Raw genomic sequence first — 24,108 nt, forward strand, 5'->3', positions numbered from 1 at the left:
AACGAGAGGGACGTAGTCGATCAACCACCCATCTCGATTGGATGACAGTAAATGTTAGACAGTGCTTTAGATTGGTCAGCCATTCTTAGGATGCATGTTTTTTGTCCTTTTAAAAATCAGCATTTGGAACCACATATTGTGTGCATGGCAGTTTTATGCTTTTCTGTTTGATTTGTATGCCATGATTTGTAATTTTATATAGTGTAGATGGCAGTCGCTGATCTGTGTTTTCAGGAATGCCTTCTGCATGTTCCTTTTTGGCCTGATCCTTCCTGGAGTGAGCTGCATTAATGTTTTGCTGTTCCCCCACCTGTGTGCGGTGGGGCTCATTTGTGTTGTTTGGTATATAACCTCGCGCAGCTGGCGAAGTCGTGAGCCAGCGAACAGGAGTGGCAAACAGGGGAGTTTCAGAGGGAGTTGCGGGGGGAGAGCAGGGACACAGGGCCCCAGGGAGGGGGATGGTCGCATGCCAGCCAGGGCCCCTGTGGGTTCCAAGCCCCGACAATGCTCAGTATGGCCTTTCGGAAACCGGAACAGGTGCCCCGAGTAGCTCCCCGAGGAGGTGGAGAATGGAGGGCCTTGCCTCTGGGAGGAGACCGGAAGCATTTGACGTAGTCCGTCATGGAAACACAAGTCCAAAAGGGGACACGACAGCTCCAATGAAGGAGTACGCTGGAAGGAAGGTGAAGAGCCATGGAAAGAGAAGGACAGTGATGTCCGAGCATGCCTGGCTGTAGCCTGCCACCTACATATTGCAGCTACCTGTGAGATGACTGGTTCCGCTCACCAGAGGACTGAGATGCCAGAACAACAGCCTGACTGCAGTCATAGGGGTCAACAACTGACTTGATGCTCAATGAGAGTCGGATACGTATGAATGTGATTGTATGATGGGGCTGCATGGAGGGGGCAGGGCTCAGCAGCCATAAACTCTCATGTCTCGGTTTTCAGCTGCTCACCTGCGGGTTACAGGCAGGCATCTGTCCGACCCCGCACCATGTGGTCAGGGAGGTTTTTATTTCTCTCTTTCCTCTAAGGCATCGGTGATGGGTATGGCTAGAGTTCGGACATTGGATAGATGGGTTCATATAGTAAGGTGGCACTGAAAACTCTCTCTGTCAGCCGCTTGTCTGGCTGATTTTTGCTCACATGCTCACTGTCCGAGTGCCCTCTGTGGGGTCAGGCAGTGTAGCACGGTGGATCCCTGCTCCAGCCCTGAAGGGGTTAAAAACAGCCCAGGGATAACTCCTCTTCTTGTGCAACACCCTCTAAAAATGAGTAAGCCCATTGATTTATGGATCACACCCAGTTGGAGGTATTCTGCGCCCTTTGTCTGGCAGGAAAGCTTTGTTTATCAGTATTTTGTCGACCTGGCTTAAAACAGCTTTAATCACAGGCTTTAAAGGTATGAATTTAGTAGGTACCCATTCGATGTCACATAGCACCCATGGTTATACATTTTTTTGCAATGATGTTAATGATCAGTGTCATTGGATTTTTAAATGAAACCTCCCAAGGGTTCCCTAGGGAGGGGTGGAATCTCCTCTAGGATGGAGGCCCTAGACAGAAGCCCTGGGCTGGGATGATTAGGTTGCATCGATCCTGCTTTGACCAGGGGGTTTGGCTAGATGACCTGCTGAAGGTGTCTATGCCGTTTGCAAGATGTAAGGCATTTTGTGCCTGAAACCATTGTCAGTGCTGTGTTGGATGTGATACAGAGTTGCCTGGGTTCACAGGAATATTACCCAGGTAATACTGGCGCACGTGACCGGACCCACACTCCTGCCCAAAGGAGTTCAAAAGTCCAGTGGCCACTACCCGTCCAACCCAGCATTGGGGGCGTGGATTCCTGCTTTTAATCTGGGCGGAACTCACCCCCTTGCAGCGTTCTCCTGCTGGTCACTCTGGAATTAGCTCAAACTTGCAGGTGTGATCACCCTCTTGCAGTGCTGTGTGATCCGCCTTGCTCCTGCTATGGCCCTGTGTCCGCGCCCTGGACCCCGTGTGCCCCTTTTACGTGGGTTCTGCCCCTCCTCGGCCAGTAACCCGCTATTCCTTAGGGGTTTCCCTCTCCTCGGAACCCTCCCCTCTTATCCCCAACTTGCTTCAGTGTTAGGCTTCTGCCAGCATTGTCTAGCCCCCAAACCCTGGGCAGATGCCTAGTATCAGCAGCTATCATCGCAAAGGAGTGCTGATGCTGCCTTGGCCATTACCCTGGGTTCACACCTACAACCCCAGATCTCCCTTGGGCCTAATTCTAGGCTGCAGCCTGGGGCTTTCCAGCATGAGTCCCAGCTTCCTTGCACTTTCCCAGCACTCTCTTTACCCTAATACCAGCTAGCTCTGCTCTGAGCCCAAGCCCTTCTCCCTCTACAGGCAAAGAAGACTCTCTGGGCTCCCTCGCTTTCTCTGCCCTTTTTATAAGGCCTTGTGGCTCAGTTTGGGCTGTGGCCGCAGCTGCATGCCACCTCCCCAATCGCCCACTCAAAAGCGTAGCTTTCATACCAGCCCCCGGCCCACCATCCCTGGGGCGTGTTTTTTACCCCTCAGGGCTGCGAGCAGGGATTTCCACCGTGACTACACTTGCCATGACCAACCACAGAGAGGCACATCGGACAGTGAGCAAAATGTGAAAGCAATCAGCAACAGACAAGACAGGTGACAGAGAGAAGTTATTCATAGAATAGCACAACCTTTCCTATTGAATCCCAGTCTATCCAATGTTCCGAACTCTAAGCCATACCACAAAAAAAATACCGATGCCCTTAGACAGGAAAAAGAGAGAAATAAAAACACTCCCTACACATGGATCAGCGGTATTGGTTCGGAACACCGATGCCTGACCTGTAACTCCGCAGTGTGACGCAGCTGAAAACCGAGACATGAGAGTTTATGGCTGCTGAGCCCGCCCCCTCCATGCAGCCACCATACATCTAAAAATACACTTTCATACATTAATCCGACTCTCAGTTGAGCAAATCAAGTCAGTTGTTGGACCCCTTAATGACTGCAGTCGGCTGTTGTCTGCATCTCCGTCTCTGGTGAGCGGGAACCATCATCTCACAGGTAGCTGCAAGTATGTAGGTGGCAGGCTACGCAGGCAGTGCTCGGCTCAGCTGTCCCTTTCTCTTTCCATGGCTCTTCACCTTCCTTCCAGCGCTGTACTCCTTCATTTGGAGCTGTCGTGTGTCCCCTTCTTGGACTTGTGTTTCCATCGACGGACTACGTTCAAATGTTTCCTGATGTCTTCCTCGCATGAGGCAAGGCCCTCCATTCTCCACCTCCTCGGGAGCTATGGGGCACCTGTATCGGTTTCGAAAAGGCCTACTGAGCTATTGTCGGGGGCTGGAACCCACAGGGGCCGCCTGGCTGGCATGCGACCATCCCCCTCCCTGAGGGCCCCTGTGTCCCATGCTCTCCCCCCGGCCAACTTCCCTCTGAAAATCTCCCTGTGCCACCTCCTGTCGCTGGCTCACGACTTCGCCAGCTAGGCGAGGGTTATATACCAAAAACACAAATTGAGCCCCCGCACACAGGTGGGGGACAGGCGAAACTTAATGCAGCTCACTCCAGAAGGGCTCGAGGCAACCCGGTGGCGCAATTAATCCTCTCTGCGTGGGGTGATCTAGCGACTGCCATTACACTATTATGAAATTACAAATTGCATAGCAAGACAAACAGAAAAGCAAACTGCCATGCCACAATATGTGGTTCCAAAGCTGATTTTGAAGGACAAAAACATGCATCCTAAGAATGGCTGACCAAATCTAAGAAGCACTGTCTGAGACAATGACTGTCATCAACTAGGATGGGGTTTGAATCCCACCCCTGACAGTCCTCTCGGGCCGGTGGGAGGCCGGGCCCCTTTTTCTGGCGCTAGGAAGGGTGCCGCCGAGCGGCGCCACTGCCCCTGCGGGCCTGAGAGCGTTGGCCGCTCGGCGACAGCCCGAAGGGGGTGCACACAGGCCGTCAGGGTGGCCGAGCGGTGCCAAGGCCTGCTTAAGGTCGCAGTCTCCCCGGAGGCGTGGGTTCGAATCCCACCCGACAGTCCCTTCTCGGGGCCGGGGAGGAGGCCCCCTTTTTCTGGCGTAGGAAATGGGGCCCGCCGAGGGGCCTCCACTTCCACCGTCGCGCCTGAGCGTGGCCTCTCGCCCGACAGCTCCCGACCGGGGCGCATTCCTTCTGTGTGTACCAAGAAGTCATGGAGTTAGTTTGTTCAGATATCACAGTCAACAGCATCTATGGCTTGTCCGTTGCACTCTTAACAGTGGGGTTAGACTCGCCGTTCATCTGCCTCTCTTATGTGATGATCCTCAGAACAGTGCTGAGCATCACATCCCACATGGAGTCCCTCAGGGCCCTGAACACCTATGTGGCCCACCTCTGTGCTGTCTTGCTTTTCCACACACCAAGGCTTGGCTTGCCTGTGATACACAGATTCGGGAATAGCTCTTCTCACTGGCTTCAGATTTTCCTGGGATATGTATACCTACTGGTCCTGCCTCTGATGAATCCAATCATGTACAGCATGAAACGCAAACACCTTCGTGTGAGGATAATCAGGGTGTTCTTCAAGTGACAGCTCAATTCATCACCTGGCTATGGCACTGGTGACTTAGGACACAAAAAACATGGACCACAGCCACCTATTCCATCCTGGACCATTCCATCTGAGATGATATGAGCTACTTATCTCCACTTCGTAGAGAAGTTCAGATGAGGTCTAAGCCCTGGCACAATGGGAGACGGATGTCCTGATCCGCTGGTGAGGGAGGACACTGCGATGGGGAAAGGAGACCAAGGGAGCCAGTGACATGAACAAAGTTCTTGTGTTTCTGGAGAGACAGGGGACTGGTGGGATGTTGGCCCATAAAAAGCCGTATCCTTGGCTGCTCTGACTTCAGAATTCCTGTTGATGCAGTTAATAAAGAGAATAGATGTGGCTATTGTTTCCCATTAGACCTTGCCTGTCGCTTTCCTGACTCTGGGTAAAAATCTACGTCATGAAAAAAGCTGCACAGCCAAGATCAAAGCTCTTCTGCAGTTGCAGCCCTGGCCCTTCCTGAGCAGTCTGGGCGCTGGATGCTCCATGAGTGTGGCACCATGTGTGGTCAGAGGCTATTCAAGGACCACGGACACCCACCGTTCCCCGATGCCCTCAGAAAGGTGCTTGTGACTGAGTCATGTTAGAAAGATGATTAATGCAGGAGCCCGGGAGTCCATTCTTCCCCCTGAGGCACCACCCTCTGCTCCTCCACTTCCCTCATATCCCCGACCCTGCCCAGGCTGGAAACTGGAGCCTTGCTGTGGTAAGAGCTGGCCAGACAGCCCTGATGTTCCACCTTCCCTGGGCAGGAGGGTCAGGGGACCCAAGAACAGCCGCTAGCCCGTCTTACCATTCACCAGGACACACCACAATTAAAGGTGGAGAGTCTGGGGCTCCCAACAGTGGCCTGGGCTCCCTGGCCAGTTCTCACCACAATCCAGCTCTGTCCAGGCCGGGGACCACGCTTGAGGTGAAGAGAAGGAACAGGGGAAGGGCCTCAGGAGAAGGGGAGGAACAGGAAGGTGGGGGTCTAAGAGGAAAATGAGGAGCAGGGGATGCAGCATACCTGAAGCATTGCAGACCCCTGCAAGGAGGTCACTGGGGGAGAATGGGGCTGGGGGCTAGGAGAGGCACTTATCTATGGCGGCGGGGTTCGAATCCCCCCCTGACAGTCCCTTCTCGGCGGTGGAGGCCGGGCCCTCTTTTCTTTGGCGCTAGGGAAGGGGCCGCCGGAGCGGCCTCCATTCCCCTCGCGCCTGAGCGTTGGCCTCTCGGCCGACAGCTCCCGACGGGCGGTGCCGCAGGCCGTCAGGGTGCCGAGCGGTCTAAGGCGCTGCGTTCAGGTCGCAGTCTCCTCCTGGAGGCGTGGGTTCGAATCCCACCCCTGACAAGCCCTCTCTTTCCGGCCCCTCGGGGCTGGCCTGTGGAGAGCGGGGCGGGGCTGTTCTTCTTCGCCGCTTACCCTCCAGCTTGGTCAGGGTGGCCGAGCGGTCCAAGGCGCTGCGTTTAGGCCGCAGTCTCCTCCTGGAGGCGTGGGTTGGAATCCCACTCCTGACAGCCGCGGCTGGGCTTTTGTTTCCTTGGGGCTCGCTTCGCTTCTTTTCGGGCGGGCGCTGGCCCTAGAGCTCGTCAGAGGCGCGCTTCCTGCTTCCTGCCCTGCGGCTTGGGCGAAAAGGCGTGCCCACTCTGGCCTGCGCCCCGTCCAAGCCAGAGAGGGACTCGGGAGCGTGGCGTGCGCCAACCGCCCCGCCAGTGGCGGGCAAGAGAGCGCCGGCAGCCCCCCCCGGGTCAGGGTGGCCGAGCGGTCCAAGGCGCTGCGTTAAGGTCGCAGTCTCCCCCGGAGGCGTGGGTTCGAATCCCACCCCTGACAGTCCCTTCTCGGCGGGTGGGAGGCCGGGCCCCTTTTTCTTGGCGCTAGGGAAGGGGCCGCCGGAGCGGGCCTCCATTCCCTCGCGCCTGAGCGTTGGCCTCTCGGCCGACAGCCTCCGACGGGGCGTGCCGCAGGCCGTCAGGGTGGCCGAGCGGTCTAAGGCCTGCGTTCAGGTCGCAGTCTCCTCCTGGAGGCGTGGGTTCGAATCCCACCCCTGACAAGCCCTCTCTTTCCGCCCCTCGGGGCTGTGGCCTGTGGAAGCGGCGGCGGGGCTGTTCTTCTTGCCGCTTACCCTCCCAGCTTGGTCAGGGTGGCCGAGCGGTCCAAGGCGCTGCGTTTAGGCCGCAGTCTCCTCCTGGAGCGTGGGTTGGAATCCCCCCTGACAGCCCCGGCTGGGCTTTTGTTTCCTTGGGGCTCGCTTCGCTTCTTTCGGCGGGCGCTGGCCCTAGAGCTCGTCAGAGGCGCGCTTCCTGCTTCCTGCCCTGCGGCTTGGGCAAAAGGCGTGCCCACTCTGGCCTGCGCCCGTCCAAGCCAGAGAGGGACTGCGGAGCGTGGCGTGCGCCAACCGCCCCGCTCCAGTGGCGGGCAACGGGGCCGGAGCCCCCGGGCCCGGGTCAGGGTGGCCGAGCGGTCCAAGGCGCTGCGTTAAGGTCGCAGTCTCCCCCGGAGGCGGGCGTTCGCACGAACAGCCCGCACTGCGGCGGCTGTCAGAGTGGGGCATTCCACCCACCTGACCGTCCAAGCTGCGTCGTAGGAGACTGCGGCCTAAAGCGCGGACGCGCGCCTATGAGGACGCGTCCGGCCACCCTGCTGATCCACAGTGGCGAATGTGAAACGCCCGCGGTAAGACCACCAATGGCAGAGCACGCCGTCCCCTGCTCTGCGCACAGGCGGGAGCCACGAGGGTGGAGAGAGGAGAGTTGATCAGGGATGGGGATTCGGATGACCACCCGCCTCTCGCGCAGGGCTGGAGACGCCTGGTGCACGCTCCAATGGCCAACGCAAGACGGGAGCCTTAGGACCGCTCAGGCCACCCTGACCGGCTCGCTGCGGAGACGGCACGGCGCTGAAAGCTGCAACATACGCCCTGCCGTGAAGCTGGTCCAGAGGCCAACGTCAGCGCGAGGGGGCAAGTGCGGAGGCCCGTCCGCGCGGCCCCTGTCCTAGCTGCGCCTAAGAAAATGAAGCAGAGAGCCGCTCACTATCTGCGTCCGGACAGCCGGCAGAGACACCAGGCCGGGTCAGAGGTGCTGTCGGGGTGGGATCGTGCAAAGCATACCGTCCAAGGGGTGGCGCTGCAGTATGAGGGTTCGCTACTCTGTACCCCTAGTCGCGGCACAGTCAGTGGGTGGAGGGGGGAGAGGACTGCGACGGTCTCCTTGGGGTAACGGCGAAGCTCCCCTCACCACTGGGCTAGACAGTCCCTTTCTCGGGGCCCGGGCTGCGGCAAGGCCCGCGGCCCGGCTTCTTCCTCTTGGGCGCTAGGGAAGGGGCCGCCGAGGGCCTCACCTTCCTCCCGCGCCTGAGCGTGGCCTCTCGGCCGACAGCTCCCGACGGGGCGGTGCCGCAGGCCGTCAGGGTGGCCGAGCGGTCTAAGGCGCTGCGTTCAGGTCCAGTCTCCTCCTGGAGGCGTGGGTTCGAATCCCACCCCTGACAAGCCCTCTCTTTCCCCCTCGGGGCTCGGCCTGTGGAGAGCGGGGCGGGGCTGTTCTTCTTCGCCGCTTTCCCTCCCAGCTTGGTCAGGGTGGCCGAGCGGTCCAAGGCGCTGCGTTTAGGCCGCAGTCTCCTCCTGGAGGCGTGGGTTGGAATCCACTCCTGACAGCCGCCGGCTGGGCTTTTGTTTCCTTGGGGCTCGCTTCGCTTCTTTTCGGGCGGGCGCTGGCCCTAGAGTCGTCAGAGGCGCGCTTCCTGCTTCCTGCCTGCGGCTTGGGCGAAAAGGCGTGCCCACTCTGGCCTGCGCCCCGTCCAAGCCAGAGAGGGACTCGGAGCGTGGCGTGCGCCAACCGCCCCCGCAGTGGCGGGCAAGAGAGCGCCGGCAGCCCCCGGGCCCGGGTCGGGTGGCCGAGCGGTCCAAGGCGCTGCGTTAAGGTCGCAGTCTCCCCGGAGGCGTGGGTTCGAATCCCACCCCTGACAGTCCCTTCTCGGGCGTGGGAGGCCGGGCCCCTTTTTGGTTTCGAATCCCACCCCTGACAGTCCCTTCTCGGGGGGTGGGAGGCCGGGCCCCTTTTTCTTGGCGCTAGGGAAGGGGCCGCCGGAGCGGGCCTCCTTTCCCTCGCGCCTGAGCGTTGGCCTCTCGGCCGACAGCTCCGACGGGGCGTGCCGCAGGCCGTCAGGGTGGCCGAGCGGTCTAGGCGCTGCGTTCAGGTCGCAGTCTCCTCCTGGAGGCGTGGGTTCGAATCCCACCCTGACAAGCCCTCTCTTTCCGGCCCTCGGGGCTGTGGCCTGTGGAGAGGGGGCGGGGCTGTTCTTCTCGCCGCTTTCCCTCCAGCTTGGTCAGGGTGGCCGAGCGGTCCAAGGCGCTGCGTTTAGGCCGCAGTCTCCTCCTGGAGCGTGGGTTCGAATCCCACCCCTGACAGTCCCTTCTCGGGCGGGTGGAGGCGGGCCCCTTTTCTTGGCGCTAGGGAGGGCCGCCGGAGCGGGCCTCCATTTCCCTCGCGCCTGAGCGTTGGCCTCTCGGCCGACAGCTCCCGACGGGCGTGCCGCAGGCCGTCAGGGTGCCGAGCGGTCTAAGGCGCTGCGTTCAGGTCGCAGTCTCCTCTGGAGGCGTGGGTTCGAATCCCACCCCTGACAAGCCCTCTCTTTCCGGCCCCTCGGGCTGTGGCCTGGGAGAGCGGGGCGGGGCTGTTCTTCTTCGCCGCTTATCCTCCCAGCTTGGTCAGGGTGGCCGAGCGGTCCAAGGCGCTGCGTTTAGGGCGCAGTCTCCTCCTGAGGCGTGGGTTGGAATCCCCTCCTGACAGCCGCTGTGGCTTTTGTTTCCTTGGGGCTCGCTTCGCTTCTTTTCGGGCGGGCGCTGGCCTAGAGCTCGTCAGAGGCGCGCTTCCTGCTTCCTGCCCTGCGGCTTGACCCCTGTTGTCCCTCCCACCTATCACCAGAAGTCCCGCCCTACGGGGGTATTATTTCCGGGGTCAAGATGGCCACATGACCGGAAGCAAAGTGGGTCATGTGACCCCCAAGAACTCCTCCCACTACCCTCTACCAATCAGGAGGGGTTTCCTCTCGAAAGGACCACCCATAGAGGAGATTTGACCAATAGGGTGACTTCCAGGTTGGGGTGACCCCATTTAGAAGTGGGTCATGTGATCCTCTAAGAACTCCTCCCACCACCCTCTACCAATCAGGATGGATTTCCTCCCAAAAGAACCACCCGAGAGGAGATTTTGACCAATCGGGGGTGACCCTCTAAGAACTCCTCCCAATGCCCTCGCCAACCCGAGTTGGCATCAATACCCCATAAGTTCCCAGCGCTGGACAGAGGAGGCCATTTCTTACCAAGGACACGTGTTTTAGAAAGCATGGAAAGGCTGCTAGAGGAAAATGGACTCCTTTACCACCCCCATTGAACTTCGGACTTTGTTTTAGCCCTGAGGTCTTTGACTATCCACGGAGAAAATGTTACATCAGTGACAGTTCTGAGGAGAAGAAGGGGTGACCGCGGGAGCCCTTTGGCCCAGCCATTGTTGGATATGCCGGATCCGACCCCGAAACTCTCGTGAGACACCCCAAAGTGCCTGATAGCCTCTCTTTGTCCACCTCTCAGATCGCTGCTTGGAGAGTCACTGGTGGACAAGGCAAACGGAAAAGATGGGTTCAGGTAAATGAACGATTAAGAAATGGCAGTGTGGGGGTAATGAGGCTAGAACACGGGAATGGGGGGGGGGTGTAAGTTAAACAGCAGCTGGGTACTTACAGTGTTTCTTTTCTGAAAATCTTTCAGGAGCTCAACGATGCCTTTCTAGAGGACGCAGAGCCCCTGGACAGTGTTGCATCAAGCAGCGAAGATGAACAGGGCCCACCATGTTTTTGCTCAACACCAATACAAATTGTTGAAGAGGGCTCGAAGGATGACCGTGGGTTCGAATCCCACCCCTGACAGTCCCTTCTCGGGCCGGTGGGAGGCCGGGCCCCTTTTTCTTGGCGCTAGGGAAGGGGCCGCCGGAGCGGGCCTCCACTTCCCCTCGCGCCTGAGCGTTGGCCTCTCGGCCGACAGCTCCCGACGGGGCGTGCCGCAGGCCGTCAGGGTGGCCGAGCGGTCTAAGGCGCTGCGTTCAGGTCGCAGTCTCCTGTTAGCGGCCTGGTTTCGAATCCCACTCCTGACAGCTGCTCGCTGGACTTTTGTTTCCTTGGGGCTCGCTTCTCTTCTTTTCGGGCAGGCGCTTGCTTTTAAGATCGTCCGATGCGGAATTACAGCTTCCTCTTCTGGGGCTTCGGGGAAAAGGCACAGGATATTCCATAATCCATCTTCCCAGTATACCATCCCATAGTAAAAAAGTCCACGTCCTCCTGGCGACACCATCCTCGCTTTCAAGCTTTGACTGTTAGGATTGATCTGTTGGCCAAGAACTCTTTCTTTAATTAGAAGGACTGAAGAGTCCACCACCTGCACTTCCAACTCCCCTTCCCTCATGCCCGATGCCCTGTAGTCACTGCTGATCTGCCTAGGTTCATACCTTGGAGTGCTCATATGGGCGAGTAGCATCGGCTATTGGTAAGTGGTCTGGTCGTTCCTCAACAATCCTGCTTCAATGTCCTCGGTAGGCTGCATACCTCCTGGGATGCCATGTCAGGTCATTCGATGTTTGCCTCCATCCCCCTCAAGAAAATCTCCAACCACTACTACGCTACTTTTCCTCCTGGGAGTGATGTCTGTGATCCTCTCAGTCTTGGGGTTACGTGGATTCTCCTCTCCATCTTTGCTGGGTGATGCCTCATTGCCAGTGCAGCCTAACAGTGCTCCATCACCATCGTGCGTGGCATGGGGGTTTGGGGTGAAGGACTGCCTTCTGCCAGACATAACCATCAGGCAGTGTCCTCCCTATACGAGCATCTTATCCTCTCCCCACGCCTGGTGTGGGTGGGGGGGGGGTGTGACCAAAGTCCTCTCTAGCTGGCTATCATCCTCAGCCTTGGCAGTCTCCATGTCAATGATGGCCTCATGTGCATGTATGCTCCTCAGTATAGACATCACTCCTCACTCTCCCACCTGCTTCCTGAGAGAGTCCACCAGTAGGCACCTCTGACATTGGATGGTCGCCTCAGCCTGGATTTCTGTCAGTAGGAAATGCAAACCACAGTCTTTGCAAAGCCACACCAGGATCTTTGTATAGGCATCCATGGTTAGGTGTTCTGGCTGGATACAAGTGCAGGTAGAGGAGACAGGAGCAGTGTTGGCACTGGTGATGAGGCCCTTCCTAACGTTAAGGATTATTTTATGACACCCTTTATCAAACTTCCCTGTTTGCAAGCTTCCCTTGCTGGCTTAGGGCTTGGCTACACTTGCGACTTAGTGTGCAATAAAGCAGCCCATGTGCACTAGTTCACTCCCCATCCACGCTGGCAAGGCACGTACAGCACTCCGACTCTGCAGCTAGAGTGCTCCGGGTACTCCACCTCAGCAAGCGGAATAACATTTGCTGTGCCTTGGCTACAATGCATGGGCCTAAGTGTGAACAAGCTGAGCAAGCCCCCGCAAAAAACCCACTCTCTCTCGCCCACCACCTACACACCACATTCCCTATCACACTCCACCCCATTTGAAAAGCACCTTGCAGCCACTTGCATCCTGGGATAGCTACCACAATGCACTGCTGTCTGTGGCCATTGCAAAAGCTGCTAATGTGTCCACGCCAGTGCACTGTCAGTGTGGACAGACTACAGTGCCTTCCCTTCTATGCTCTATGAAGGCTGGTTTAACGCAAAGCACTCTACAGCTGCAAGTGTAGCCATGCCCTTAGTCTCTGACTTTTAAGGCTGTCCCTCCTAGGTCAGTCCTACTCTCTCATTAAGCACACGGGGGGGGTGGGGAGGATGCTCACAAGGCTGATTGAAGCTGATCAAGGATGATCAAGGGACCAAAGTGTCCCCAGCACACAATCCCAGCTGACCCAATTGACTGTGTAACTGAAATAACCTGAAAGAAAAAGAAAAATTAAACAGCCTCATTCACCCCAAGGTTAGTACTCACACCTTCTTTGTTCAGCAGGGGAGCTCCTTCGCCCTCTCTCAGAATCCCCTGTTTGCGGTGCTGTGTAGCTATATGCTATAATGCATCTATACAAATGCATTCAGACTGTGACATTTCCTATCATACATGCAGATAGCTTCATCAACAATGTGATGTGGAACATGCTAAACAGAAATTGTGATTTCAGAATGTTCACAATTGCGCTATGTGATGTGTACCACTCTCCAAATGATCCTAATAGCAATGGAACTGAGTGCCACTTAGCATGAACAGCAAGAGCTGCTAACTAAAGATCTCTAAAGTGGGTCTGTTATGAATGAGTGAAATAGCAGTTAATGAGATGTTGTACTTTTTTTTTTTAAGATCCTTAATGTGAAACAGCTGTTGTTTAACACTTATCTGCAGAAAACTGATACCAGGAATAACAGCTACTGCAACTAAGTATGGGTGACTAACTGTCATTGCTTTTATGGCAATACCCAATGTGCCTTACCAAAAAAAAAAAAACACTTTACATTTTTATGGCGACCTATTTTGCCGGAGGCCAGAGCCCAATCAGCCTAATTAGAGGAATCAGCCGCGAAGCTGCTAATCATTGTAGTGTTTGGAGGCAGTATAATTCGCATCAGCACTGAGAGAGAGAACAAAGTAGATATCTTATGACAAGATTTCCAGCAAGAGAAAGAGGGCCCAGCCAAGCCTAGCTTATCAGCGTGCACAGTATGCCTATGTGTTTAGCATAATTTTCTCTCTATCTGTTATGAACCTAGTGCGATGGCACGGCAAGTCAGCTGTAGAAAGTTGGAGTGGTCGCCCCAGAATCCGCCCCCCCAACTCTTGACCCCCTCAAACTCCACCCTCACACCTGACCTTAAGGCTGGTGGCGCGGGTTTCAGGGGAGAGGTCTGGCGTGCAGGTTCTGGGCTGGGGGTTAGGGTGCAGGAGGGGTGCACGGCTTTGGGAATGGAGTCGTTGGGGGCCTGGCGTGCAGGCCTCCGGGCTGTGGGCAGGGGGTGGATGTGCAGGAGGGGGTGAGAGGCTGCAGGCTTTGCGACGGAAGTTTTGGGTGCAGGCTTTTGCTGGGGTGGGGGTTGTAGGACCAGGCGAGAGGTGGTGCCACGCTGGGAGCAGAGGCTTCAGGCTGCAGGGGAATGAGGGTTGGGGCTGAGGATGAGGGCTTCGTTGCTGCGGGGTGGGAGCTCAGGGCTGGGCAGGGGATTTAGGACTTCGTGCAGGGGGATGGAGGGCTCTGGCTGAGGGCTGAGGATTTCCGAGTGCACGGGATGAGGGCCTCTCGGCTGGGGCATCTGGCAGGTTTCATGATGCGCGCAGGGATGAAGGCTCTAGCCTGCTGAGCACCTGAGGCAATTAGGGTGCAGGGGCATGAGGGCTCTGGCTGGGACACGAGAATCAGGGTGAAGGAGATGAGGGCTTTGGCTGGGGATGAGGGGTTTGGGGCGTTGGACGAGCTCGGGCTAACGGGCAGGGTAAGGGACCCGCCTGCCCTGGGCCATTAAGCGCGGGATGGCAGTTCGAGCTAGGACGCTCGCGGACAGCACAGACAGAAGTTCTGGGCCGAGAGCCGTTTCTCTGCAGTACGAGCTAAGGCAGGGACACGGCGGCAGGGGGGATCAGGGGGAGAGGTGGAAGACGGAGCCGGACCCGCTCCAGGCAGGGACGCGGTGGGGCGGGGCCTGTGGGAGAGACCTGCGATTGGGCTCTGGCCTCCGGCAAAATAGGTCATCCAGTCAGGGCCGGGGGAGAGACCCAGCTCCAAATATTGCTGGAGCAGGGCACTGAGCCCTGAATATTCCTGGAGCCCAAGCACCGCAATAGTATATAACCCGCCACCTATGGCCTACTGTAAATCCATGTGGCCTGAAGCTCTAAGGGGATAGGAGCTCTCTGCTTCCATCTGTTGGTGAGCAGCAGGAAGAATGGCCACTGTGCTACTTCACCTATATAAACTATTTACCCAGGACTCTAGACTCATCTATTGGTGAATAGGAGGAAGTATGGCTACAGCGAGAGTTTCTTCTGTACAAGCTTTTGTAACAAAGCAGCCTCTGGCAGGACACAACTGAGAGTATCAATTCAGGACAAATTGCTTAGAACAGGGCAGTTACAGCCCAAAGCTGCAGTTCCTTAAGGCAGGCCAAACCAGCTAAGCAGAGAGGACTTCTGTTTTACCATATGGGCTAACCAGAAGTCATACAAGCAATTCCCTCAGATACTCCAGTTTCCCAGTATCATCACCGGTGCCACTCGTTATGAGGACAAATGGTTATGAAAACCAGTATCCCAGTAAAAGAAAAAAAAGGTTCTCCCAATCCCAAAGGTCCAAGTCCCAGACCCAGGTCAATATACAAATCAGATCTTACCCACAAATCATGCTGTTTCCAATCCTTTAGAATCTAACATCTAAAGGTTTATTCATAAAAGGAAAGAAATATAGATGAAAGCGAAAATCAGTTAAATGGAATCAATTACATACAGTAATGGCAAAGTTCTTGGTTCAGGCTTGTAGCAGTGATGGAATAAACTGCAGGTTCAAATCAAGTCTTTGGAGTACATCCACAGGTTTGGATGGATCATTCAGTCCATTTTTTAGAGCTTCAGTTTGTAGCAAAGTTCCTCCAGAGGTAAGAAGTAGGATTGAAGACAAAATGAAGATGATGCAGCTGCCTTTTATAGTCCTTTTGCCGTGTCGAAGGATCCCCTTGTTCTTACTGTGGAAAATCACATCAGCAATGTGGAGTTCTGAGTCACCCGTGGAAGTCATGTGTCCATGCATGACTCAGTTCTTTACAGGCTGACACCATTCTTTACATGTTAGTTTGAATGTTCCTAGGGAGACTACTCATATGTGGATTGGAGTCTCCTGAGGTCCATTGTCAGTTAAGTGTTTCTTGATTGGGCACTTAATCTGAAGAGTCCTTTCTCAATAAAATGGCCATATGTTTCACTGGTTTTGCTTAGAACCAAACACACTGAGATGCAAGTATATAGCTAATATTCATAACTTCAAATACAAAATTGATACACACAGAAAAACAGCATAATCATAACCAGCAAATTACAATCTTTTCATAGACACCTTACTTGACCTCCTTTGTACAAGATTTTGTGCAACTATAGGACCTTGGTTGCAACAATGATCTAGACGGTCACAGTTCATGTCAATAATGTCACAGCTTTCCACCCAGAATTCTTCTGGTGACATTTTGGGAGCCACCATACCTCTACCTAACTAACTAACTGCAAGAATAAAGGAAAATAGGTCTTCAGCTAGGGTCCTTGATTTCGAAAGGACAAACTTTAAAAAATTAAGAGAATTAGTTAGAGAAGTAGACTGGACTGAAGAACTCAAGGCTGAACGTGGAGGAGGTATTACTTTAAGTCAAAGTTGCAGAAGGTAACTGAGAAGATAACTGACTTTTTAGACAAAGGAAATGCAGTGGATATAATCTACCTGGATTTCAGTAAGACATTCGTGCAGTTCCGTATGGGAAATTTTTAGTTAAATCGGAGAAGCTGGGGATTAATATGAGAACTGAAAGGTGGATAAGGAACTGGTTAAAGGGGAGACTACAACAGGTCATAATGAAAGGTGAATTGTGAGACTGGAAAGAGGTTATTAGTGGAGTTTTCCTCAGGGATCGATCTTGGGACCAATCTTATTTAACTTTTTCATTTGTGACTGTGGCACAAAAAGTTGGAGCGTGCTAATAAAATTTATGGATGACACAAAGTTGGGAGGTATTGACAAAATGGAGGAGGAACAGAATATCATATAAGAAGATCTGGAGGACCTTGAAAACTGGAGTAATAGAAATGGGATGAAATTTAATAGTGCAAAGTGCAAGATCATGCATTTAGGGACTAATAGCAAGAATTTTTACTGTAAACTGGGGACTTAGCAGTTGAAAGTGACAGAAGAAGAAAAAGACTTGGGTGTATTGGTTGATCACAGGATGTCTATGAGCTACGAATGTGATGTGGTCGTGAAAAAGGCTAATGCAATCCTAGGATGCATCAGGCAAGGTATTTCCAGTAGAGATAGGGAAAAGTTATTGCCATTATACAAGGCAAAGGTAAGAACTCGTATGGAACACTGTTTGCAGTTCTGGTGTCCCATGTTTAAGAATAACGAATTCAAATTGCAACAGGCTCAGAGAAGGCTACTAGGATGATCTGAGGAATGCAAAACCTATCTTATGAGAGGAGACTCTAGGAACTTGGCTTGTTTAACCTAACCAAATGAAGGCTGAGGGAAGAGTGCTCTCTATAAATACATCAGATGGATAAATACCAGGGAAGGAGAGGAATTATTTAAGTTAAGCGCCAATGTGGACACAAGAACAATATAAACTGTCCATCAACAAGTTTAGGCTCAAAATTAGGCAAAGGTTTCTAACCATCAGAGGAGTGAAGTTCTGGAACAGCCTTTCAAAAGGAGTAGCGGAGGCAAAAAACTAACTGGCTTCAAGACTGAGCTTGATAAGTTTATGGAGGGAATGGTACGGTAAGACTGCCTACAAAGTCACGTGGCCATCTGTGACTACTAGTAGCAACTATCCCCATTGGCTGGAGATGGGACACTGGATGGGGAGGGCTCTGAGTTACTACAGACAATTCTTTCCTAGGTGTCTGGCTGGGGGGTCCTGCCAACATGCTCAGGGTCCAACTGATTGCCATATTTCTGGTCAGGAAGAAATTTTCCCCTGGGTCAGATTGGCAGAAACCCTGGGGGGGGGGGGGGGGAAGTTCGCCTTCCTCTGCACCATGGGGCATGGGTCACTTGCTGATTTAAACTAGTGTAAATAGAGAATTATCTGTAACTTGAAGTCTTAAAACCATGATTTGAGGACTTCAGTAACACAGCCACAGGTTATGTGTCTATTACAGAATGGAGTGGGTGAGTGTCATAAACAGATAAGAAAAGTTAATAGCACAGAAGTACTTTATATCTCTTGGACTGTAAAGGGTTAACAAGTTCAGTAAGCCTGGCTGTCACCTGACCAGAGGACCAATCAGGAGACAGGATACTTTCAAATCTTGAGGGAGGGAAGTTTCTGTGTGTGCTGTTAGACCCCAGGGGACTGGGTCTGGATTCACCAGGGAATTGGTGGGGAGAAAGGAGGGAAGGGGAGAGAAGGCTAATTTCTCTCTGTGTCAGGATTACTGTCTCTCTCAGGAAGAGTCTGGAAGGGGAAGAGAGAAGGAGGGAGGAAGGTGAATTGTCCTCTCTGTTTTGTGATTCAAGAAGTTTGAATCACAGTGATCTTCCAGGGTGACCCAGGGAGGGGAAGCCTGGGAGAGGCAACGGTGGGGGAAAGGGTTTACTTTTCCTGTGTTAAGATCCAGAGGATCTGGGTCTTGGGGGTCCCCGGGCAAGGTTTTGGGGGGACCAGAGTGTACCAGACACTGGAATTTCTAGTTGGTGGCAGCGCTACAGGATCTAAGCTGGTGATTAAGCTTAGAGGAATTCATGCTGGTACCCCATCTCTTGGACGCTAAGGTTCAGAGTGGGGAATTATACCATGACAGTGAGGTTCTGTGGTTTGCAATGTGCAAGACTAAAGGATCATGATGGTCCCTTCTGGGCTTAAAATCTATTAATTTATGGAGATATACGTATCTCATAGAACTGGAAGGGACCCCTGAAAGGTCATCAAGTTCAGCTCCTTGCCTTCACTAGCAGGACCAAGTACTGATTTTGCCTCTGATCCTTAAATGATTCCCTCAAGCATTAAACTCACAACTGTGGATTTGGCAGGCTAATGCTGAAACCACTGAGCTATAAGCTCAGCATTGGCTGGCTAGTGGAGCTGAACTGAGAAGGAGGAAAAAGTTTCCTTTGCGGTGACAGCTACTTGAAGGTCCTGCATGCCAGTGCTCCTATGCTGCTGGGGGGCCTCTGTCAGCAGATGATGTGGAAGCAGCTCTTTGACAGGGTGCAGTACAGAAAGAGCTCTTCACTGATGACCATGGGGGTAGTAGCAGCAGCAGCCCCTCTTGTCCACCCACAAAATAAACTCATCTAGTGATCCCAAAAAGCTCTGGCTAGGGGACTGAGCCTGTGGTGCTGGTTAGTTTTAAGAGAGATCTTGATCTATTTGAACTCAGCCCTTGTTACTGCCAACAGTACCTGAGAGATGGGTTACTACAGCATTGTGGATGAAAAATGCTTTTTGGGCGCCTTCTAGTCCATCCCCAATGGGATCTTCAGTCTGACAGAGACAGGTATAACATGATTCAATCGTAAGCAGGGGAAAGGTCCCAGTACTGTGGGGAACTTTCCTGGCTTTTGCACTACCCTGGTGGAATTGCTTAACAAAAGGATCTGAGTCCCCACTCCAACTCCCTTCACCCAGATGCCTGCCTGACCTCGAGGACGCCTGTCATAAACAGATTGTTAAGGGTTAATGTCTCTTTTACCTGTAAAGGGTTACAAGCAGGGAACTGGAACACCTGACCAGAGGACCAATCAGGAGACAAGATACTTTTAAATCTGGGTGGAGGGAAGCTTTTGTGTGTGTTCTTTGTCCGTTGTGTGTTCTTCTCTTGGGGGGTCTGAGAGAGACCAGACATTACTACAGGCTCTCTAAGTTTCTGTTCAAATAGTAAGTAAGAACAGGCGGTTTTAGTCTTTTTGATTGTTTTTCTCTATTTGCAAATGTGGATCTGGCTGGTTAACTTTTATATGTGTAGTTGCTGGGAATATTTTGATTTGTATTGGTACTGGGGGAAAAGTTTCTCTCTAGTGTCTGTAAGCTATAGGACCCTGTAAATATTTACAGCTTGAAGTTACAGAAATAATTCTTTACTTTTTCCTTTCTTTTATTAAAAGATTTCTTTTAAGAGAACCTGACTGATTTTTTTCCCCTTTTTTCCCTAGTTTAATCCCAGGGGATTGGGTTTAAACTCATCAGGACTGGTGGGGGAGAGGTGGAATCTCTCTCTGTTTTCCTTGAATCTGTTTGCCTCTTTGTGGAAGGGAAGGGACATGCTTCTCTGTGTTGTGATTTAAAGAGTTTGGATCAGCAGTCTCTCAGGGTAGCCCAGGGAGGGAAAGTCTTGGAGGGGGAAAGAAGGGGGAATGGTTTATTTCTCCTTATTTTAAGAACCCAAGGGATTTGGGTTCTTGGGGTCCCCAGAGAAGGTTGGGGAGATCAGAGTGTCACAAAACACTATATTTTTGGGTGGTGGCAGTGCTATCAGATCTAAGCTGGTAATTAAGCTTAGAGGATTCATGCTAGTATCTCATTTTCTGAACTCTAAGGTTCAGATCTGGGAAGGAATACTGTGACAATGCCTCTTCCTCTCTCTTATGTGGCAAGGTCCTCGTAACCCCAACACGTCTGGGCCCAGGATCCCTGGGAGGCTTGACCCCCCAGTTTTGTCATGGTCACTTATAACAGGGGCTAGGGCTTCCCCACTCTGGGGTGCTCTCACCTCACTGTCTGCTCCCTGGACCCACAGATCATTAGATTAAATTCAAACCAAATACAATGTATTAAGCGATAATAGTAAGAAAAAAATAGAAAAGCTTAAAGGAAACAACAAACCCTGCCCCGTGGGCATGGGGAAACCACAAACAGCAGTCTCTGGGATGTAAGGAAAGTTGACTATCTATTCCTCACATGTCTCAGGCCTTCTTCCCAGGTCCTGGCTGCACTGCAGTGATACCGCAGGTCAGACACCAATTCTAGTGGTGGCCACATGTCCTCAGGTTCTAGATGGCAGGAACCTTCTCCTCAGCATTGGCCATCCCCAGCATCAGTCATCACGATCCCCTCCCTAATCCAGCCTGCAAGACCTCTTGTCTCATGATGGCTCCCTGCTCTTGTCCCTCTCTGCCCAACGTCCCCCTTCACTCTCGCTAACTGGTTACTGCATTCGGCTCCAGTGTTACTTGTGGCACAGCAGGTGTCTGCTCCCCAGCTCTGAATCTGTAGCTCAGCCCTGGCTCACCATTGGCATGGCAGGTCTGTGCTGCTCCATCTTCTGACTCTGGGCTGCTCCGGTTCCAGCTTCCCAGCTCTGAATCCAGCCCACCTCTGCCTGCTGGCTTAGTGTTGCCAACTATTTGCAGAAAACAAAACACACTTGCTCTGACCCCTGCCCTGCCTTGTCCTGAGGCCCCGCCTCTTCCCCACCCCTTCTCCAAGGCCCCACTCATTCCATCCCACCCTCGTTTGCTCACCCTTGCTCACACACTCATTTTTGCCAGGCTGGGGCAGGAAGTTGGGGTGTGGAAGAGGGTACAGACTCTGGGCTGGGGGCTTCAGAGTGGGGCCAGAAATGGGGGGATTCAGGGTATGGGCTCTGGGATGGGGATCGGGATCTGGATCAGGGGTTTGGGGTGCAGAAGGGGGCTCCAGGCTGGGGCTGAGGGGTTCAGAGTGTGGGAGGGAGCTCAGGGCTGAGGCAGGGCGTTGAGGTGTGGGAGGGGAATAAGGGCTCCTGGAAGGATTTTGGGCATATGAGGGGGCTCAGGGCTTGGGGAATGAGGTTGGGGCACAGCAAGGGGTTCAGGGAGCAGGCTCCAGGTGGTGACAGGAGCTCCTGGAATCAGTGACATGTCCCTCCAGCATCTAAGTGGATGCCAGAGTAGCCAGGGGGCTCCTCACGTTGCCCCCACCTACAGGCACCACCCCCACAGCTCCCATTGGCCACATTCCTGGCCAATGAGAGCTGCAGAGCTAGCACTCAGAGGCAGCACACAAGGCTCCCGGGACACCCCAGCAGCTGGGAAATGTCTCCACTTCCAGGAACCACGTAGGGAGCCTTCCAGCCCCGCTACGCCACAACCAGACTTTAAATGATCCGGTCAGAGGTGCTGACCAGAGCCGCCAGGATCCCTTTTTGACCAGGTATTCTGGTAGAAAACCAACACCTGGCAATCCTTCTCTGGCCCCTCTGGATCTTGCTGCTGCTGCTCTACCTCCAGCTCAACTTGGACTGCTGCTCTCCCTTAGCTCTGCCCTAGTTTGGCTCCAGCTCACATGCAGGATGAGACCTCAAGCTTCTGACTCCCTCATTGGCCTGCCTGCCTTGTCTATTGGGCTGACCTGGAGCATTGGCCTCTCCCCATTGTCCCTGGGGACTGTCAGTCACAGAGTCCTCATTTCTCATCAGCCTTTCCCTTTTCTTTTGGTATTGGGAAAGGGCCAACTGAAACCCCCCCACTAAGTTTCAGCAAAGGGTCAACAGTCCCATTACACAACGGCTGGAGGTTAAAGCTAGACAAATTGAGATGGGAAATAAGGCATACATTTTTAATGTGGACAATAATTAACCACTGGAATAATTTACCAAGGATGGTGGTGGATTTAAATCAAGAGCTGTGTTGACAGCGCTGCTCTCACTGGCCAGGTGTATGGAATGCAGTGAAGTTAGCTCTGTATCGCCAGTTCTCTCTGTTGGATAAGTTTAGCTACTGATTCCGCTGCCACTACCACATGCTGTTTTAGTCAGTCACTGTAGAATCTGCTTATGCAGCTGAACAGGTTCTTTCACATAGAACAGAAAATTCCCAAGTATGGAAACCAGACCAAAACGTTGTCCCAGGACAGGATTGCTATCCTTAAACAACACATTTTATTTCCAAGTCAGAGCCCTTTCCCTGTCTTTTTAACTAGCCTGAACATTACTACCCAATCAAAGTCCATTATTTGTTCTATCAGGATGACCCCTCACTCATGGTAAATATCCTGAAGCCTTCTTCCATTCATGAGTGCAGTAATTATAGTAATCCGTTATCACACACTCATCAAAACAAACAAATTTCAGCCAAAACAACAAAATGCAGAAGGTGGAATTATGGGTAAACAACATTATAATTTATTTAAATTAATATGGCCAGGGCTGGCTTTTCCTCTTCTCCCCATTAGTGGGTGCAGAGAGCTCTGTCCCTCTAAATCTTCTAGGCCTGGGGCTTACATAATAAAATGTTAATTTGTCTGCTTGTAAAGCCAGCAGTCCTCCGTTCATGACAATATAGACTGTAGGTACTAAACATCACACCTAGTTTTTGTATTTTACTTGTCATTATTATTTATTTTGAAATTGTTCTAACTAACACTGATACTTTAGAATCACAGTAAAGAATATTTACAAAACATGTTTTCTTCTAGACACTTTTCTTCAATTGTACTGGGTCTTAGTTTGACTCTTTAAAAACAAATAATTTCAAAACAATCATTAGAGAAAAGTCCAGTATTTAAAAAAGAGGTATTTGAATTTATAAAGATCTCATTATCTTAAAGGTGACTTATTTTTGATATTATTGCAGGTAGGCTTAGAATTTAAATAGAGAAGTTAATTCCTTTTGGCCTTTCTCTCATATTAAACCTAGACCACTGCAATTAGTTTTGGTGAAGAGTACTAGACAATTCTATCTGAATGACTAATTCACAATTAGTCGTTTATCCAACAAGCACAGCGTCTTTTTCTGCTGGTGAAATATCCATGAGCAGATCACAATTTACTCATTTTTTTTTGTTATTCAAAAATATTTGACAGTTTTATTTGGTCAACCGTTTAAGTCTGTGGATTGATCAGTTTTCTGCAGCTGGTTAGCTGTGATTAGTCGAATAAATGACATTGATCAGAAGCCACATGTGCACATAAATCCATTTTTGTCTCTTTTCTGACACAAAATAAATAAATAATAAATAATAATAATAAATAAATAAATGCAAGGGTCCACAAGGGCTGCTACAATTTACATTTGCACTTTAGAGCTGTCAGAGTTACAAGGGTTTGTCTACATTTAGCATTGTCCCTGATTAACTCCATAGGTCAACACTCTTTTTCCAGATCAAGGGATCCTAGTTCCTTAAATGGATTAAACTAACTAGGAACCAGGCACTTTTGTTCCAGACTAAGACCATCAACACACGGAGTTATACAGGATTAGCTGTTGAACTTTACACACCTTCCTCACACTTTACCTTAATCCGTGCTAACGTTCAAGTGCAGACAAGATTAACGTTGAAGAGTTCCAAATAAAGGACTCCTACATCTAGGGTATGTATTAGGGTTGTCAGCCCTCTAGGATTGTCCTGAAGTCTCCAGAAATTAAAGATTAATCTATAATTAAAGAGTTTGTCATGTGATGAAACCTCCAGGAATGTCTCCACCTAACGCTGGCAACCCTAGTATGCATCAGAAATTCTCCTGGAGTACACACACACAGACATAGATTCAACAATTATGGTACAAGGCTCAGGAAAGATTTGAATTCTTAATTCCCTGAAACTACATCAGACCATAACACAGTCCATACTGTTCCTGTACGTAGCTTCTTAATATTTTCTTAAGATCCCTTTACAGTGATCATCCTATTTGTATGTTGAGCCTTCCAGTTTCTACATTCTACTACTTCTCTCCATTCACATGACCTGGATGCTTTATGCCCTTTGTATGTAAATGAAAGGTTACTCAACCGGAGAAGCTGACTGACTGCTGGACTATCCTCTTTCACAGTTCACGGTGTGTTTT

General features: G+C 52.1%; 9 non-coding genes across 9 annotated transcripts; all 9 read left to right on the forward strand.

Moving 5' to 3' along the window:
• Positions 1-5,853: 5,853 nt before the first annotated feature.
• TRNAL-CAG (transfer RNA leucine (anticodon CAG)) lies at positions 5,854-5,936 on the forward strand. The gene has a single exon. It is a non-coding gene; the product is annotated as a tRNA-Leu (tRNA).
• Positions 5,937-6,019: 83 nt separating this feature from the next.
• On the forward strand, positions 6,020-6,103 carry TRNAL-UAG (transfer RNA leucine (anticodon UAG)). The gene has a single exon. It is a non-coding gene; the product is annotated as a tRNA-Leu (tRNA).
• A 230-nt stretch (positions 6,104-6,333) lies between these two features.
• Positions 6,334-6,416, forward strand: TRNAL-AAG (transfer RNA leucine (anticodon AAG)). Its single transcript has one exon. It is a non-coding gene; the product is annotated as a tRNA-Leu (tRNA).
• Positions 6,417-6,553: 137 nt separating this feature from the next.
• On the forward strand, positions 6,554-6,636 carry TRNAL-CAG (transfer RNA leucine (anticodon CAG)). Its single transcript has one exon. It is a non-coding gene; the product is annotated as a tRNA-Leu (tRNA).
• A 1,353-nt stretch (positions 6,637-7,989) lies between these two features.
• TRNAL-CAG (transfer RNA leucine (anticodon CAG)) lies at positions 7,990-8,072 on the forward strand. Its single transcript has one exon. It is a non-coding gene; the product is annotated as a tRNA-Leu (tRNA).
• A 395-nt stretch (positions 8,073-8,467) lies between these two features.
• TRNAL-AAG (transfer RNA leucine (anticodon AAG)) lies at positions 8,468-8,550 on the forward strand. Its single transcript has one exon. It is a non-coding gene; the product is annotated as a tRNA-Leu (tRNA).
• Positions 8,551-8,744: 194 nt separating this feature from the next.
• On the forward strand, positions 8,745-8,826 carry TRNAL-CAG (transfer RNA leucine (anticodon CAG)). Its single transcript has one exon. It is a non-coding gene; the product is annotated as a tRNA-Leu (tRNA).
• An 82-nt stretch (positions 8,827-8,908) lies between these two features.
• On the forward strand, positions 8,909-8,991 carry TRNAL-UAG (transfer RNA leucine (anticodon UAG)). Its single transcript has one exon. It is a non-coding gene; the product is annotated as a tRNA-Leu (tRNA).
• A 133-nt stretch (positions 8,992-9,124) lies between these two features.
• TRNAL-CAG (transfer RNA leucine (anticodon CAG)) lies at positions 9,125-9,206 on the forward strand. The gene has a single exon. It is a non-coding gene; the product is annotated as a tRNA-Leu (tRNA).
• The last annotated feature ends 14,902 nt before the right edge of the window (positions 9,207-24,108 follow it).

The sequence above is a fragment of the Chelonoidis abingdonii genome, chromosome 3 (assembly GCF_003597395.2).
Source record: "Chelonoidis abingdonii isolate Lonesome George chromosome 3, CheloAbing_2.0, whole genome shotgun sequence".
NCBI classification, from domain to species: Eukaryota; Metazoa; Chordata; order Testudines; family Testudinidae; genus Chelonoidis; species Chelonoidis abingdonii.